Below are 15,531 nucleotides of genomic sequence, written 5' to 3' on the forward strand. Positions count from 1 at the left end.
TGTTTTAGTCACTAAGTTGTGTCCGACTCTTTGCCACCCCATGGACTGAAGCCCTCCAGGATCCTCTGTTCATGTGATTTTCCAGGCAAGAATATTGGAGTGGGTTGCAATTTCCTTCCCCAATATACTACAACAATATCCAATTAATATATTTTAATATTCTGAAACAAATTGCCTCTTTCTTAAACTAGTATAGAAATATAAAAAATATAAGTAATCATTATATACACATTTATTCATTAATTGTATGTTTTCTGTGACTGTCATTTTTTCTAGTATCTAGCAAAGTGCTAAGCACATGCAATTCATAATTTTATACATATATATACAAATAAAAATAAATTTATGAACAACCTAACATCATATTCATGTTGTGTTTATTTCCAAGTATCTCTTTTTACTGGATTATAAAAATAGCAGTAAGAAAGTATGTTATACATTCATTGTGAATATTTTATGATGTAATGCAAAAGGTGAACCGACATTTAAAGTAGAAAATGTATATAGACATTCATTTAGAGAAGACGTAGACTACATAGTATATGCATCGTTAATGAGAGGTTTTTTAATTCAGTTCAGTTCAGTTGCTCAGTCATGTCCGACTCTTTGCAACCCCATGGATTGCAGCCCACCAGGCTTCCCTGTTCATTACCAACTCCCGGAGCTTGCTCAAACTTATGTCCATCGTGTTGGTGATGCTATCCAACCATCTCTGTCATACCCTTCTCCTCCTGCCTTCAATCTTTCCCTGCATCAGGGTCTTTTCCAATGAATCAGTTGTTCACATTAGGTAGCCAAAGTATTGGAGCTTCAGCTTCAGCATCAGTCCTTCCAATGAATATTCAGGACTCATTTCCTTTAGGACTGACTGGTTTGATCTTTCAGTCCAAGGGACTCTCAAGAGTCTTCTCCAACACCACAGTTCAAAAGCATCAGTTCTTCGATTTTTATGATGTCAAAAACAATCTTTTTACAGTGAATAAATTGGTGAATACAGATATAGTGCCTGACCTAATCTCACTCTATGTTTATCTACTGTTCCTAAATAAATTTTCCTATTAACTTGCATAGAGTTTCTGTCCCCAGACTTCCCCATTGACTATTTCTGGTTTACTTTAAAATGTATTCTTCATCTTTCTAAATTCCATATATATGCGTTAGTATACTGTATTGGTGTTTTTCTTTCTGGCTTACTTCACTCTGTATAATAGGCTCCAGTTTCATCCACCTCATTAGAACTGATTCAAATGTATTCTTTTTAATGGCTGAGTAATAGTCCATTGTGTATATGGAATTTAGAAAGATGGTAACAATAACCCTGTATACGAGACAGCAAGGGAGACACTGATGTATAGAACAGTCTTTTGGACTCTGTGGGAGAGGGATGATTTGGGAGAATGGCATTGAAATATGTATAATATCATATATGAAACGAGTCGCCAGTCCAGGTTTGATGCACGATACTGGATGCTTGGGGCTGGTGCACTGGGATGACCCAGAGGGATGGTATGGGGAGGGAGGAGGGAAGAGAGTTCAGGATGGGGAACACGTGTATGCCTGTGGCGGATTCATTTCGATATATGGCAGAACCAATACAATATTGTAAAGTTTAAAAATAAAATTAAAGCCTGAAAAAAAATAAAATGTATTTTTCAACTTAATGTGAACAATTATTGGAAAGAAAAGAAGAACCCATAGAGACAACATATATAATGTTGTTCACAGATAGCCATAGGTTGACTGTTAATAAATTTCTGCTTAACACCTATTAGTTTATTAGTCATCAGAAACACAGGACTATCCTTGGAGTAAGTAGTATTCAATCTAGTTTTATTTGAGGAATTATGCATAGTTCCTGAAATTACAGCTGTCTCTGGGCTCTGACTATACTGGTTCAAATCTTGAAATCTATCACTTACTAACCAAGAGATCCTGAATAACTAAATTAACTTCTCTGATGTGGAATTTCTGCGTGTTTTAATTATCTGTCAATTATTCTACATATATTCATGCTTAATATAGTTATGTTTAATAATAGTTATGCTAGCATAGACCTCATAGGAGTTACATAAAGATTAAGCAGGATTTGTTTGCTCCTAAAGTGCTTAGCCTAGTATTTGTCACATAGGTATATATTCAATAAAGGCTAGTTTTTCTTAATTGTTGAGGAGCATTTGGGGCTCTCCTATTTGAAACATTTCTCTGACAGGTCTTTGAGTGTTTCTAATGAACAATTATAGCCTTAGTGTACAAAAGTTATCTAAAAAAGATATGCATTTTAATTTTGTATGGGCATGAAATTATAACAAATGCATTAATTAAATGGCTCTAAGTGTTTATGTCAAAGAATATAATATCCACCTTGCAGAAAATAAGGATGATATGGTACAGGCATATCTATTTTGACTAGAACAAAGGAGAGTGACAATATATTATGATAACTATAGAGTTGTGAAAGAGAATTTCAGAAAAGTGAGAAATGATAGGTCATTTTTAAAAAGTAGTAAATTAGTTCTGCCATCTAACTCAAGCTTCTTAAAAAAGATGTTAAAAATTTTGAATGTCTAAACAAATTTAACCAAAAAATATATCAAAAGTATGATTGCAATACTCAGAAAACTTAATTTAATGCATGATAGCAAACTGTGATATCTTTGATATTTCAAATATAAATGTTAAGAATCATTGATCTGATAATCAAATGTACAAGATGTCTTCCTTATTCAATCATATGAATATTTACACCAAAAGTTTATAATGATTTCAATTATTCTTTTAGTTGACTTTTTTGCATTCCTTTAGCCAGACTTAATTAGCTTTCAATAACTTGCATGGAGCACTTTTTAAGGTATAGTAGATATTACAGAGGCACTGAATGCATTAATTTTGTATGACTTGAGCTATTAATATATTATTCCAGCAAGGTTTTTGGACAGTTAATTAAAAATGTTTAACAAGGCAGCACATTGCAAAGTACTTAAGATAATCACCAAAGTAAGACACTTTAATAAAAATACAAAAGAAAAAAAAAGACCTTTATCATGGCAACAAAATAATATCTTTGTTACTCTAAATAATATGTATAAAATATTATTCCAGTTTCTAATATTATTGGGTACTATCAGTCACAGTATGGATTTCATCCTAAGCGGTAAACTGGTATTACTGTAAATGTGTTATGTTCTGATAATACAGTCAGTAACTAGTGTTGCCACATGACAGAATGTGTTAGAGATATAACTTAATTACCCTGTATCTCCATTTACACTTTCTCAATATGTTCAATCATAATTTTAAAAAATATCAGTCTCAATATCACATTAATTTCTTTCTCGGAACAAGATATTTATACTCTATCTGTCTTCTGGGGGCCCACGTCATTAATATCTTTGAAAGCTGGGTGTATGTTCTGGAGAGAGAAATGACTGTAAACAAGTGCTTGCAGAAATTTATATCATGTCAGTTGATTTAGAACATGCTTATCATAACAGATCAAAGAGTGTAATTTAGTTCTTCATAGAAAATTATAATTTAGATTCAGAAAATGTCTTGAAAATTTATGCTTATAAAAATTTATTGAGGGAACCAAAAGACTGATTTTGCAGAGGATGTGCAGAGATTTTAGTTTTGTTCTGATATACCAATTATACCTCACTAAAACTGTGAAATAAAGGCTGAATCCAAGGGAAAGAAAATTGTCTATATGCACAACTAGCACTAAAGCAGAGACCTTCATTCCATGTAACTTTTCAATATAATTTCTACTTGTAAATTATAGTCCAAATGATTAGTAACAAAAGATAATAAAGCTTGTTCAAAATGCAGTGTAAGAATCACTGTATAAAAACTTAAGGCAAGAGCATTTAAATTTCTAGATTCTTGTTTCTATCAGCTAAAGCAGGTAGATTATGTTAAAAATTGAACATTTTTGCAGTTTCTTTGAAGTACTCAAATGATCATGATATTAAAGATGCAATTTAAGATTAATTTTTAAAAAATCATAAGGGTCTGCGTAAACTTACTTGTAAGAGATTATGATTCACCTTGTAGAAGTTTTTTTCTGCTTATGTTCTTTCAACTAGAAACATCTCCAGAGTCAGTAGTTTTCAACAACAGGCATACATATTACTTTTAGAGAAATTATCTTAAAAGCATAAATTGAGTCATACCTACATATAGGGTAAAATGTATGGATCCAGAACATAGTTGTGTATTGCAAAACTTTTTTTTACCATTTTTTTGAGAAACATAATAAGTATTTTTCAATATAGGAACAAAGGTTATAAAATCATGGTTTGTTTATTTAATCATCATACAGAGACAGTTCCTTCTTGCTTAATGTTCAGAAGGAAATTTTAGAGGGCATCTTTTCTTTTGGGTAAGCCAATATATGTGGATATTATAAATAGTAAGGCCAAAATATTGTGATATTACAAAGGAGATTGAAGATAAATGAATTTCTTCTTTTAGAAATGACAAAATGATTTTTACCATGTATCATTATTCCAGCAACACAGAGAAAAACTGAAAAATTACTTAGGGCCCATGCCATTGATTTAATTAATCCAGTTTGTGACTAATTTTCATGAGTTACAGAGGTAGTTACTGGTGATAACAAGATAAAAAGTGTAATTGTTTTCTTGAAGTTGTAGGAGAGGAATAAGTAAAAAAGAAATTTGAAAACAGTGTGCTATGTTCCTAGAACTGAGAGATCCCCAAAAAATGCCAACAAAACACACACTGCTGAACATCATTTGAAATTCTCACAGCAATATTTGAAGGAAGTAATGACTCCCTCTTTGTAGAAGTTAACCGCTCAAACAGGCGAAGTGTCCTTATTTATCTGAGATTGCAACTAATAAAGTTTGATTTCAATCCCACCTTTAACAATAAAAACTCCTTACACTTCGGTCTGACATGGTTCAGAAATTTGTATCCCATATTCATCTTATCTTTTTTACTTGGTTTTACTTCATTTACTCTTCTGCAATTATCAAGTCAGAAAATCAAGTTAGGAATATTTCTAATTTAAAAAATCTTAAAGTAATAATATTTTCTGATTAAGAGTATTTAAAATCTTTTTCTCTCTTACACACTGGTCAATGTAATATATAGGATATAGGAAGTAATGCTCTAAGGGACATTAAGATAAAATTCTATAAAAACTCATTAAAGCTACCAAAACACTAAACAAACTGAGGATTGTTTATGAAGCCTTTTCTTTAGTACTATTCCCATCATCTTACATGTCCAGAAGGAAAAAGGGCTTGACTAAGTACCACAATAATGCTCAATTAAGTACTACATTGAGTAGCTAATGTGGACTACACTTGATTTTCCTAGAGTATATTATGATGCATGTGTTCAATACAAAGTATAGTATTTCATATTTTTATTCTTAAAACACAAAAGAAAACAGGATAAGAGGTCAAGAGCTAATAAAAGAAATGAAGATTTCTGCTTCTGGGAATATGGAGTGAAAGTGAAAGTCACTCAGTCATGTCCAACTCTTAGTGACCCCATGGACTGTATAGTCCATGGAATGCTCCAGGCCAGAATACTGAAGTGCGTAGCCTTTCCCTTCTTCAGGGGATCTTCCCAACCCAGGCATCAAACCCAGGTTTCCCGCATTGCAGGCAGATTCTTTACCAGCTGAGCCATAAAGGAAGCCCAAGAATACTGGAGTGGGTAGCCTATCCCTTCTCTAGCAGATCTTCCAGACCCAGGAATTGAACCAGGGTCTCCTGCACTGCAGGCAGGTTCTTTAGTAGATGTCTTTTTTCCCCCTTTTTCTCCCATTAACAATTAGCAGTGTTGAATACTGCATATTATACAAGAAAGATATGAAAATTCCTAAAGGTATAGAGGAGGAGCCTGACTGGTTGAGACCTCAAGACACAAAGGATGGCACATGAAACTCTTTTTGACTCATTTATCTAAGATCACCCCACTCCAGTACTCTTGCCTGGCAAATCCCATGGACGGAGGAGCCTTGTGGGCTGCAGTTGTTTGGGTCGCTAAGAGTCGGACACGACTGAGCGACTTCACTTTCACTTTTCACTTTCCTGCATTGGAGAAGGAAACGGCAACCCACTCCAGTGTTCTTGCCTGGAGAATGCCAGGGACGGGGGAGCCTGATGGGCTGCCGTCTACGGGGTCGTAGAGAGTCAGACATGACTGAAGTGACGTAGCAGCAGCAGCAGCAGCAGCAGCAGCAGCAGCAGCTATGAAAAAGCTGGAAACCTAGAATTGCCAGCAGGCACAACAAAAAGTAAGCTCCAACAAAGGCCTTTCTAATCAAAGGATCAACAAAAGGGAAGCCTAGGAAGACAAAAAGTTTTAGAAAATATTCACTGCACTACAGCCAGACACTAAAGCAAAAGCTGTGGGCCCCACCTGCATCCATGGCAGCAAAAGCTGAATGGGGAGCCAGGAGTTCTAACCTTGCCATGCTGCACTGAAATGCTCAAACTCTGCTACAGTGGTGTCAGGGAAGCCAGGTAGGAGTCAGAGCTTCCATCACAGAAGATAGGGCCTCCAGTGTGGCCCAATTCTGGTGACAGAGAAGACCACAGAAGGGCATGGAAGCCCCCCCATCCAGAAGTACTGTGACACACTGTCACCTCTCCTTCCTTGTGGGGTGGTGTCAAAGGAGGTCTAGTGGGAGTTAGAACTCTATCAGTCAGTAGAAAATGGACCATCATCTCTTCCTTCATGTGTTATCAGGGGACACCATTTGGCCTGTGGTAGTGAAGTACTTTTATCCTTTTTAACCAGAGTTGAACCTGTGGAGGCCTAGTGAGAAACTAAGGCTCTCACTCCAACCTACAGAACCTTCCCCTCAGGCATCATTGGAGGCCAAGTGGAGAATCTGAGCTTCAGTCCAGCCTTGGTCATGACAAGAAAGGCATCCCACCCAAGCCAGAACAATGTCTGAGGAATATGTCAGTCAGTTCAGTCGCTCAGTCATGTCTGAATCTTTGCAACCCCATGAATCACAGCATGCCAGGCCTCCCTGTCCATCACCAACTCCCGGAGTTCACCCAAACTCATGTCCATCGAGTCAGTGATGCCATCCAGACATCTCATCCTCTGTCGTCTCCTTCTCCTCCTGCCCCCAATCCCTCTCAGCATCAGAGTCTTTTCTAATGAGTCAACTGTTCACATGAGGTGGCCAAAGTATTGGAGTTTCAGCTTCAACATCAGTCCTTCCAATGAACACCCAGGACTGATCTCCTTTAGGATGAACTGGCTGGATCTCCTTGCAGTCCATGGGACTCTCAAGAGTCTTCTCCAACACCACAGTTCAAAAGCATCAATTCTTTGGGGCTCAGCTTTCTTCACAGTCCAACTCACACATCCATACATGACCACTGGAAAAACCATAGCCTTGACTAGACGGACCTTTGTTGGCAAAGTAATGTCCCTGCTTTTCAATATGCTATCTAGGTTGGTCATAACTTTCCTTCCAAGGAGTAAGCACCTTTTAATTTCATGGCTGCAGTCACCATCTGCAGTGATTTTGGAGCCCCCCAAAATAAAGTCTGACACTGTTTCCACTGTTTCCCCATGTATTGCCCATGAAGTGATGGGACCAGATGCCATGATCTTCGTTTTCTGAATGTTGAGCTTTACGCCAACTTTTTCACTCTCCTCTTTCACTTTCAACAAGAGGCTTTTTAGTTCCTCTTCACTTTCTGCCATAAGGGTGGTGTCATCTGCATATCTGAGGTTATTGATATTTCTTCTGGCAGGTTTAAAATTAGATCCAGCCTGATCGGTCGCCACCTGCTGGGGTCCAGCCCCAGCTGATCCAGGGTATTCGAAGCGGGGACAGCGTCGGCGACCTATTTATTTAAATATTTTATCAAAGATATAAAGAGTAATAGGATGAGGATAGCTCAGTAGGAAAATTCAGTGGAGAAAAGAGGCTGAGTAGCTTGGTTTACGCGGGAGACCAATAAAACTTCAAGACAAGAAGTTTGTACCACTTGCGTAGGCCGCAGGCGTCCTTCCGTTCTCCCGAAGGAGAGGAGACACTGAGGCCTCCCTGGTCGGATCTTAGAAGCCCAGGCATAATTAGCAAGCATGGCGGGTTCCGCGCTCCAGATGGAGACTCAGCCAGAATTTGAGAGAGAGAGTGACACGGGGAGACCAAGTTTCAGTGAACAAGGCCCGCACTTCATTTTCCAAAGTAGTCTTTATACCTTAAATTGTGCATAGAGTATAATGGGGGAAGGGGTGGAGTCATGCAAGGACAGCAGCTCCTGGTCCTAATCGAAGCCAGGCTTTCAAACTTATCATATGCAAAAGTTCAGGTGAATTACATCATCTTCTGGCCAGGAGGCCTGTTAACATTTTAAGAAACTTATCTTTCTCTAAAGGTGATTATTCCAAAGTCAGGCACCAGCCTCCAAAAAAGCATTGGACAAAGCTGCATTCCTATAGGGCAAAGATGAGGTGGGCTCAGTCAAGAAAAGAATTAACTCAAGGATCCAAGGTTACAAACATTGAGGCTACTACTTACATTTCTATACACCCATTATATCAATCAATACACTGCCAAGGACACAGTAGGTAAGGAGTATGGAGACTTAGCAGCAAACATTGGCCCAGTAAGTGAAAAACCCTTCACCAATACAATTTCTAATCCATCTTTTAACTACTCAAAGGAATCTGTGTTTAGACAGTTTAGAACATCTCTGCCTCTCACAGTTGGGAGGCTCTGAACAATCACATGTGGCCGGAAAAACCTATTCAGGCAGGCTAGAGGATTTCCAAAGGAATTTGTAGGTTAAACACTGTCACACCCAGGAATTATTAACTGGAGCTGTAAGCTAACTCTTGTTTCAGAGAGAGGTAGTGGGGGACAGCCCCCTGTAAAGTCAGAGGTGTAGGTGAAAGCACAAAGCAGAAAGTAGGCAGACTCTGGTTTTGGGGGTAGATACTCGCGAATTTCCAGGGGGACTCCTGAGGCTCGATCCTGCCTTTGCGTATGCCGAGCCTCCTTCCTCATGACCTTTGTCATGGGAGGAGTTCCTCACGCTGGCTCCCGGCAGTGATAGAATTCCAGTTGAGCTATTCCAGATCCTGAAAGATGATGCTGTGGAAAGTGCTGCACTCAATATGCAATATGCAATATGCACTCAATATGCAATATGCCAGCTCCCAGCAAATGCCCCCAAATTTTTATGTTTCAATCAAAATAAATGTGTCATACCAAGAACTAGGAAGGTCTCAAACTCAATGGAAGAAGACAATCATTAAAGCTAACACCAAGATCATAGAGATGTTGAAATTATCTGACAAAGATTTTTAAGTAGCCATCATAGGAATGATTCAAGGAACAATTACAAATATATTTATTGAAGTAAAATAGATTCTGTAAAAAATTCCAATAACAACAGAATTCCCTATGCATGTTGATATGTAGCATAATGTATGGGTAAAATAATTATTTGATCAATTCAGTGGAAAAGTTGTGAAAACCTGAAAGTCAGTCGAAAGGCCAAACTTTGAAGGAGATTTAAGCAGATTGTAGAACACTGATACTGTGTAAAAGTGCAACCCTCTAAAAGGAATGAGGCAATTTTATTTAAATTAAAAGAATTTTACCATATGAGTAAATTAAGTATAATGCAGAAAACTGTATAGAATGAAAAGTAAATATATATCTCTAAAGTATAATCATTTAAACATAGTTTTAAAATATATTTGGGTTCCCCAGGTTGGCTTGGTGGTGAAGAATCCACCTGCCCATGCAGGTGACACAAGATATGTGGGTTCAATCCCTAGGTCAGGAAGATTCCCTGGAGGAGGAAATGGCAACCCAGTCCAGTAGTCTTGCCTAGAAAATCCCGTGGACAGAGGATCCTAGTGGGCTACTGTCTATGGTGTTGCAAAGAGTAAGATGTGACTGAACACATATACATATACACATGTACACACATGTCAGTTACAACTATATTTTGCTTCCCTTGTGACTCAGCTGCCTGCAATGCGGGAGCCCTGGTTTCAATTCCTGGGTTGGGAAGATCCCCTGGAAAAGGGAAAGGCTACCCACTCCAGTATTCTGGCCTAGAGAATTCCATGGACTGTATAGTCCATGAGGTCACAAAGAGTAGGACATGACTGAGAGACTCTCACTTTCACCTTAAGATATATAGAGATAATGACTTAAAAATAGCTATACACATAAATACCTATTCAAACTTAAAACAGTTCTAGGAGAGTGTATAAGACACTGACACTAGTGGCTGTAGGGGTGCAGTGAGTATATGTGTGGGCGAGAAAAGGGAGTATTTATAGATCCATGGTCTATCTTCAGTTGCAAATCTTCATTGGAATGTGAGTGGTATGGGCCATTAACATGATTGTTCTGTACTGATGTCCACTGATGTTTCTGCTGTGGAGAATAATTATGTTTGTTGCTGATGTTTGTGAGCTCTGCTTAGCCTCCAGTAATTTTAGTCTCCCTTTTAATTGTCCCAAGTCTCTTCCAGACCTATTCTTGTTGGACAAGCATCTCTCCACCTCCCCTCAAGATGTTGCAAGCACACGTCCCAACATCAATCTGGACATGGCACTGTACGAACACAATTTCTTCTCCTTTGCCCTAGGAAGCAGGATTCCCTAAATGTAACAGAATAATTCTACATCTCCTATTTCCTGGTCTATGACCTCAACTGTTGGAATATTCAGGCTAACTGAATCTCATCTCCTGTCTGTCTTCTTTTCTGTCTCTCTTTGAGGTATCTCCCTGGAAGCAACTACATCAGTCTCAGAAAGATTTTATTCTTGTAGATTGAGCATATCCCTTACTCATCATTTTATAAGGCAGGGTTCTCCAGAGAAACAAAACTAACAAGCTGTGTGTATATATAGAGAGAGACACATTTATTTTAAGGAACTGGCTCACACAATCATGGAGGGATAATTCCAAATTCTACAGGGTATATTGGTGGGCTGGAGACCCAGGGAAGTGTTGCAATTCAAATTCAAAAGCAGTCTGCTGGCAGGATTCCTTCTTACTTTGCAGGATCTCAGTCTTTCTTTCACTGAGGCCTTCAACTAATGGGATGGGCTCATCCATATTTGCTTTACTCAGGATCTACTGATTTAAATTTTAATATCATCCAAAAAAACACCTTCACAGAAACATCCAGAATAATGTTTGGCCAAATATCTGGACAGCTTGGCCTGGCTAAGTTAACATATATGATTGACTGTCACACTTGAATCTTTAATTCTTCCTTGTGTAACATGATTCTATGGGAAACCTTCTAAATTTCATCACAAATGTGTGTGTTCAGCAAGTGATAGAATTTATAAAGACCATTTATGTTTTAAAACAAAGATAGGTTTTTGATAATTTCAGTATGGAACTAGCAAATTTGTGGGAAGCAACACTGAAATATTATTTAGGGAGAATGATAAATAAATCAGCTTAATATTTTCAAAATATTATTCATTTTTAGAAGCATACAGATATGTAAAAGTGAATAATAACCAAAATATGTTGAGATTCTGTCTTCTCTCTGAACCTTATGGTTTTCCTATTTTTAAAAACTTTTTGATGGGAACATATGGTTGATTTTATAAAGAAAAATAATATGAAATTAAAATATGTATTTCTAAAAAAAATAAATAAAATATGTATTTCTGATACAAAGTATATTAGGAGCTTTTGAAAATATAATTGAACATCTATTTGAAAATTTTAAACAAAAGAGAATTTATTCTACAAATTGTTCTATTTGGAGTTTCACCAAGTTACATAGTTATGGGACCTCTGAACTAGATTATGTGATTGATGAATTAATACCTAATAACATCTTCTTTGAGTAGAAGAAAAAATAATCTCCCTGACATGCAAACTCATCAATGCTACTGGTCACTTTTGCATACTTCCACTTGTCCCTTATAATGAATTTTCTGCTTGGAGATTTTTTTTCCCACAATAGAGACTGAAAAGCAGGTGATATATATTAGACATTGGAACTTGGTTATGGCAGAGGCATTTATTTTATGATCCTTATAGCAGAAGTGGCTAGGAAGTGATAGTCCAAGGTCAAGCTTCAGTCTTCTCTGAAAAGTAAACAATGAATCTTTTTGAAGCATTTTGACAGGGAAATAATTGTTTCCAGCTGAAAGGACATAAGTGTGGGATGTGTACATTATAGTGCACATGTCAAAATTCAGAAACGATAGTGGCTTTACCTCTAACATAAATAGCCCTGTACTGATGGTTCAGGGTATTTTAACTGAAATCATCAGAATGCACTGTTCCTCTCCTTTTTTCTTGTGGGAAGACTTGTGGCAATAAGTCTTTTTGCAATAAGAAGTCTTTTTGCTCAGTCTATTCTGAAGGAAGAGTCACTCTCTAAAGATTGATTGACACAAGTCAGCGTGTAAAATTTAAGTTTTTGACTTTATATTTTCTACAAAATGCAAACTGTTTTACCTAATAAACAATCTAGTTCCAAAAGCATGAGAGGATTTTTGTATATTCAGATCTTGATACAATGTTTGATATACAGTATGTGTGCTTAGTCGCTCAGTCGTGTCTGACTCTTTGCAACCTGATGGACTGTATCCCACCAGGCTCCTCTGTCCATGGAATTTTCCAGACACAAATACTGGCTTGGGTTGCCAGTACTGCCAGTATTTCCTACTCCAGGAGAATCTTCCTGACCCAGGGATCAAACCAGAGTCTCTTGAGTCTCCTGCATTGGCAGGCAGATTCTTTACTACTGTGCCACCTAGGAAGCCCCTTGACCTAGGGTAGGTTTCCAAAAATATTCATTCAATTGAGCTGAATTTGTGTGTTTTGTTCAAAAGTAAATTAGATTATCCTGTTTATAACTTTCAAAAAGAACATAAAATATATGTGATTAAATATAAAGCAGGAACAATGAAAACGGTTTGATATTCTGTGTGGTATTTATTCATTCTAATATGTGAAACTGGAGAACGAAATGTTAAAGGTTTCAAAAAACTTACGAAAGCTTTTAGAGCCTAAAAGCCTATCCTAGTGCAGGCGAAAAATCTCAAAGTGAAGGCAACAATAATGCATAGAATTAAAGGAGTAATTAGCAATAAAGAGCTTTCACTGGACACACAAGTAAAACAAATTAAACAACAACAACCTCCTAAGATTCAAGGTTTTCTTGGCCCAAATATCTCATTTTTTTTTATTTTTCACTTTAACAGATGTCCCTTTCATCAAAGCCTTCTTAAATACATTGGCTTTGTGCATGTGAACTAATTCTACAAAATACAAATGACCTAAATGTCATTTTCTTTCATTAAATTATATATTATTTGGCACAGGTGAATACTATCCTGGAGATAGTATTTGAAGAGAAGGAAATGGCAACCCACTCCAGTGTTCTTGCCTGGAGAATCCCAAGGACGAGGGGAGCCTGGTGGGCTACCGTCTATGGGGTCGCACAAAGTCGGACACGACTGAAGCAACTTAGCAGCAGCAAATACTATCCAAATTATTCTCAGAGATTCAGAAACATAATATAATAAAAATATATTTATATTAGATGGCTAAGGCAGTAAATGAGGTTGAGATGTTTGAACAGTGTCACTGATTCAGTGGACATGAATTTGGGCAAACTCTGGGAGGTAGTAAGGTACAGGGAGGCCTGGCGTGCTGCAGTCCATGCAGTTACAAAGAGTTAGACACAACTTGATGACCTAACAACAAGGCAGTAAAATTCATGAAAAGTCACTTTTCAAATAGGGTTTATGAACCCAATGTGGCCTTTTATGTTCCTAGATTTGATAGGTTGTCCATAAACACTCTAATTTATGAATTTTAATGAATGCTTATAAGCTTAGGTCAATGAATATTTCATGAATCTTCACTAATGATTCATAAGAATTTCACTTGAAAGTGAAAGTGAAGTCACTCAGTCCTGTCCCACTCTTCCCAACCCCATGGACTGCAGCCTACCAGGCTCCTCCGTCCATGGGATTTTCTAGGCAAGAGTACTGGAGTGGGGTGCCATCACCTTCTCCGTGAGGATAGAGACTGTACCTTTTTTTCCTGTTTCCCAGGTTCGCAATAATAACATCATTCTGGTGGGGAAAGCAGACCAGTTTTGGCAGCCCTGGTGGGAAAGGTGAATCTTGCATTTACCTAGGTTGGGGGCGGGAGGACCCTCTCTGGAGGGAATGCTAAATGGGTATATATGAGTGAGACAGGAGGCTCTGGGTTTACACACCCGCATGACAACAGGGCAGGCTGGGCTGGGGGCCCTGCCCTTGAGTTTCTGAAGCCCCGGGGCTCTTGCTGCCTGAAGTGTGGGCTGTGATTATTCAGGAAAACAGTCTTCCTTCCGAGGCCCGGGGTGGCCAGAAGACCGGCTGTAAAATGCCAGTGGGGAAGGGTGAGGGGGCCTGGCTGGGGAGCTTATGCTCCACAGCGAATTGTCCGGAAGCCAGGCAGTATGGCTTTTCCAAGTAGGTAGATGTCCTCGTCTGTGCTGAGGTTGAGGTGCTTCACCATGTTCTTCTCAAAAAGGAGTGGGTGGTAGGTGCCCATTGTGCAGGCACTTTCGAAATACCTCTGATAGTAGTAGCACACGTCAGTCTTGTGCTTGGATGGGAGGAACTCGTAAATATCCACCTGGTCACACAGTGACATCATCATAATGGCAATGCCGAGTATCCCAGAGGATGGGGGATTTGGCTGGATCAGCTTTGAGTCCCACAGCTCCCAAGGCATCTGGGGCTTGAGGATGTAAAAGGGCTGATCAGGATGCAGCTTATGATAGCTCTTGAAGTTATTGAAGAAACTGTAGTTGGGATTCCTGTACCACTTTGGGATATCTGAATGCTAAACAGTTGGGTCCCACACAATTAGGATTTCTTCATTGTACAAACTGTCTTTGAGGAAGCCTGCTTCTGTGGTGACCAACTGCTTCTAGCTAGTCCTCCTGGGCTGCAAGCCCTCCAGGTCCTCAGGAATGAGCACTCTTCTCCATGGATGTCTCTCTTACTGGGTCTGGAGGCCAAGGCTCATTCTTCTCAGGATGATCAAAAACCATCCCAGAGCCTAGTAAAAAATCAGCACGGGTTGTTTGCTTATATGTGGGAAACAATAGAAAAGAAAAAAAAAAAAAAAACTCTCCTGAAAAAAACACACAAGTCTATAAACTATCACTTTCCTAGAGCCACCCAGGACAATGAAGAAAGATCCTATAGCCAGGTAACTGGATCAGAAAACAATGAAGCCAGACTTCCAAGGCAGCTCCACAAACAGTGGGAGGGGGCTAGTATCAATTTTAGAATTTTGTGTAGGAATTATTTTAGAATAGATGTAGTAATACTACAGTTTTTTAGATGAAGTATATATGCTAATTGCATTATATTAGCTTATATAAAATACTAATTTCTTCCATCAACTATGTTTTAGTTAAGAGTCAGAGTAAAAATACTCAGCATGAAAATCTGCTTACTTTGCTGTCTATACCATGCAATCAAGAAGCCCATAAAAATCAAAAGTTTTTAGACTCG

The 15,531-nt window shown here is 38.2% G+C and overlaps 1 pseudogene; it reads right to left on the reverse strand.

The window, feature by feature from the left end:
• Positions 1-14,366: 14,366 nt before the first annotated feature.
• Positions 14,367-15,062, reverse strand: LOC113894804 (annotated as a pseudogene).
• Positions 15,063-15,531: the final 469 nt, after the last annotated feature.

The sequence above is a fragment of the Bos indicus x Bos taurus genome, chromosome 6 (genome assembly GCF_003369695.1).
Source record: "Bos indicus x Bos taurus breed Angus x Brahman F1 hybrid chromosome 6, Bos_hybrid_MaternalHap_v2.0, whole genome shotgun sequence".
NCBI lineage: Eukaryota > Metazoa > Chordata > Mammalia > Artiodactyla > Bovidae > Bos > Bos indicus x Bos taurus.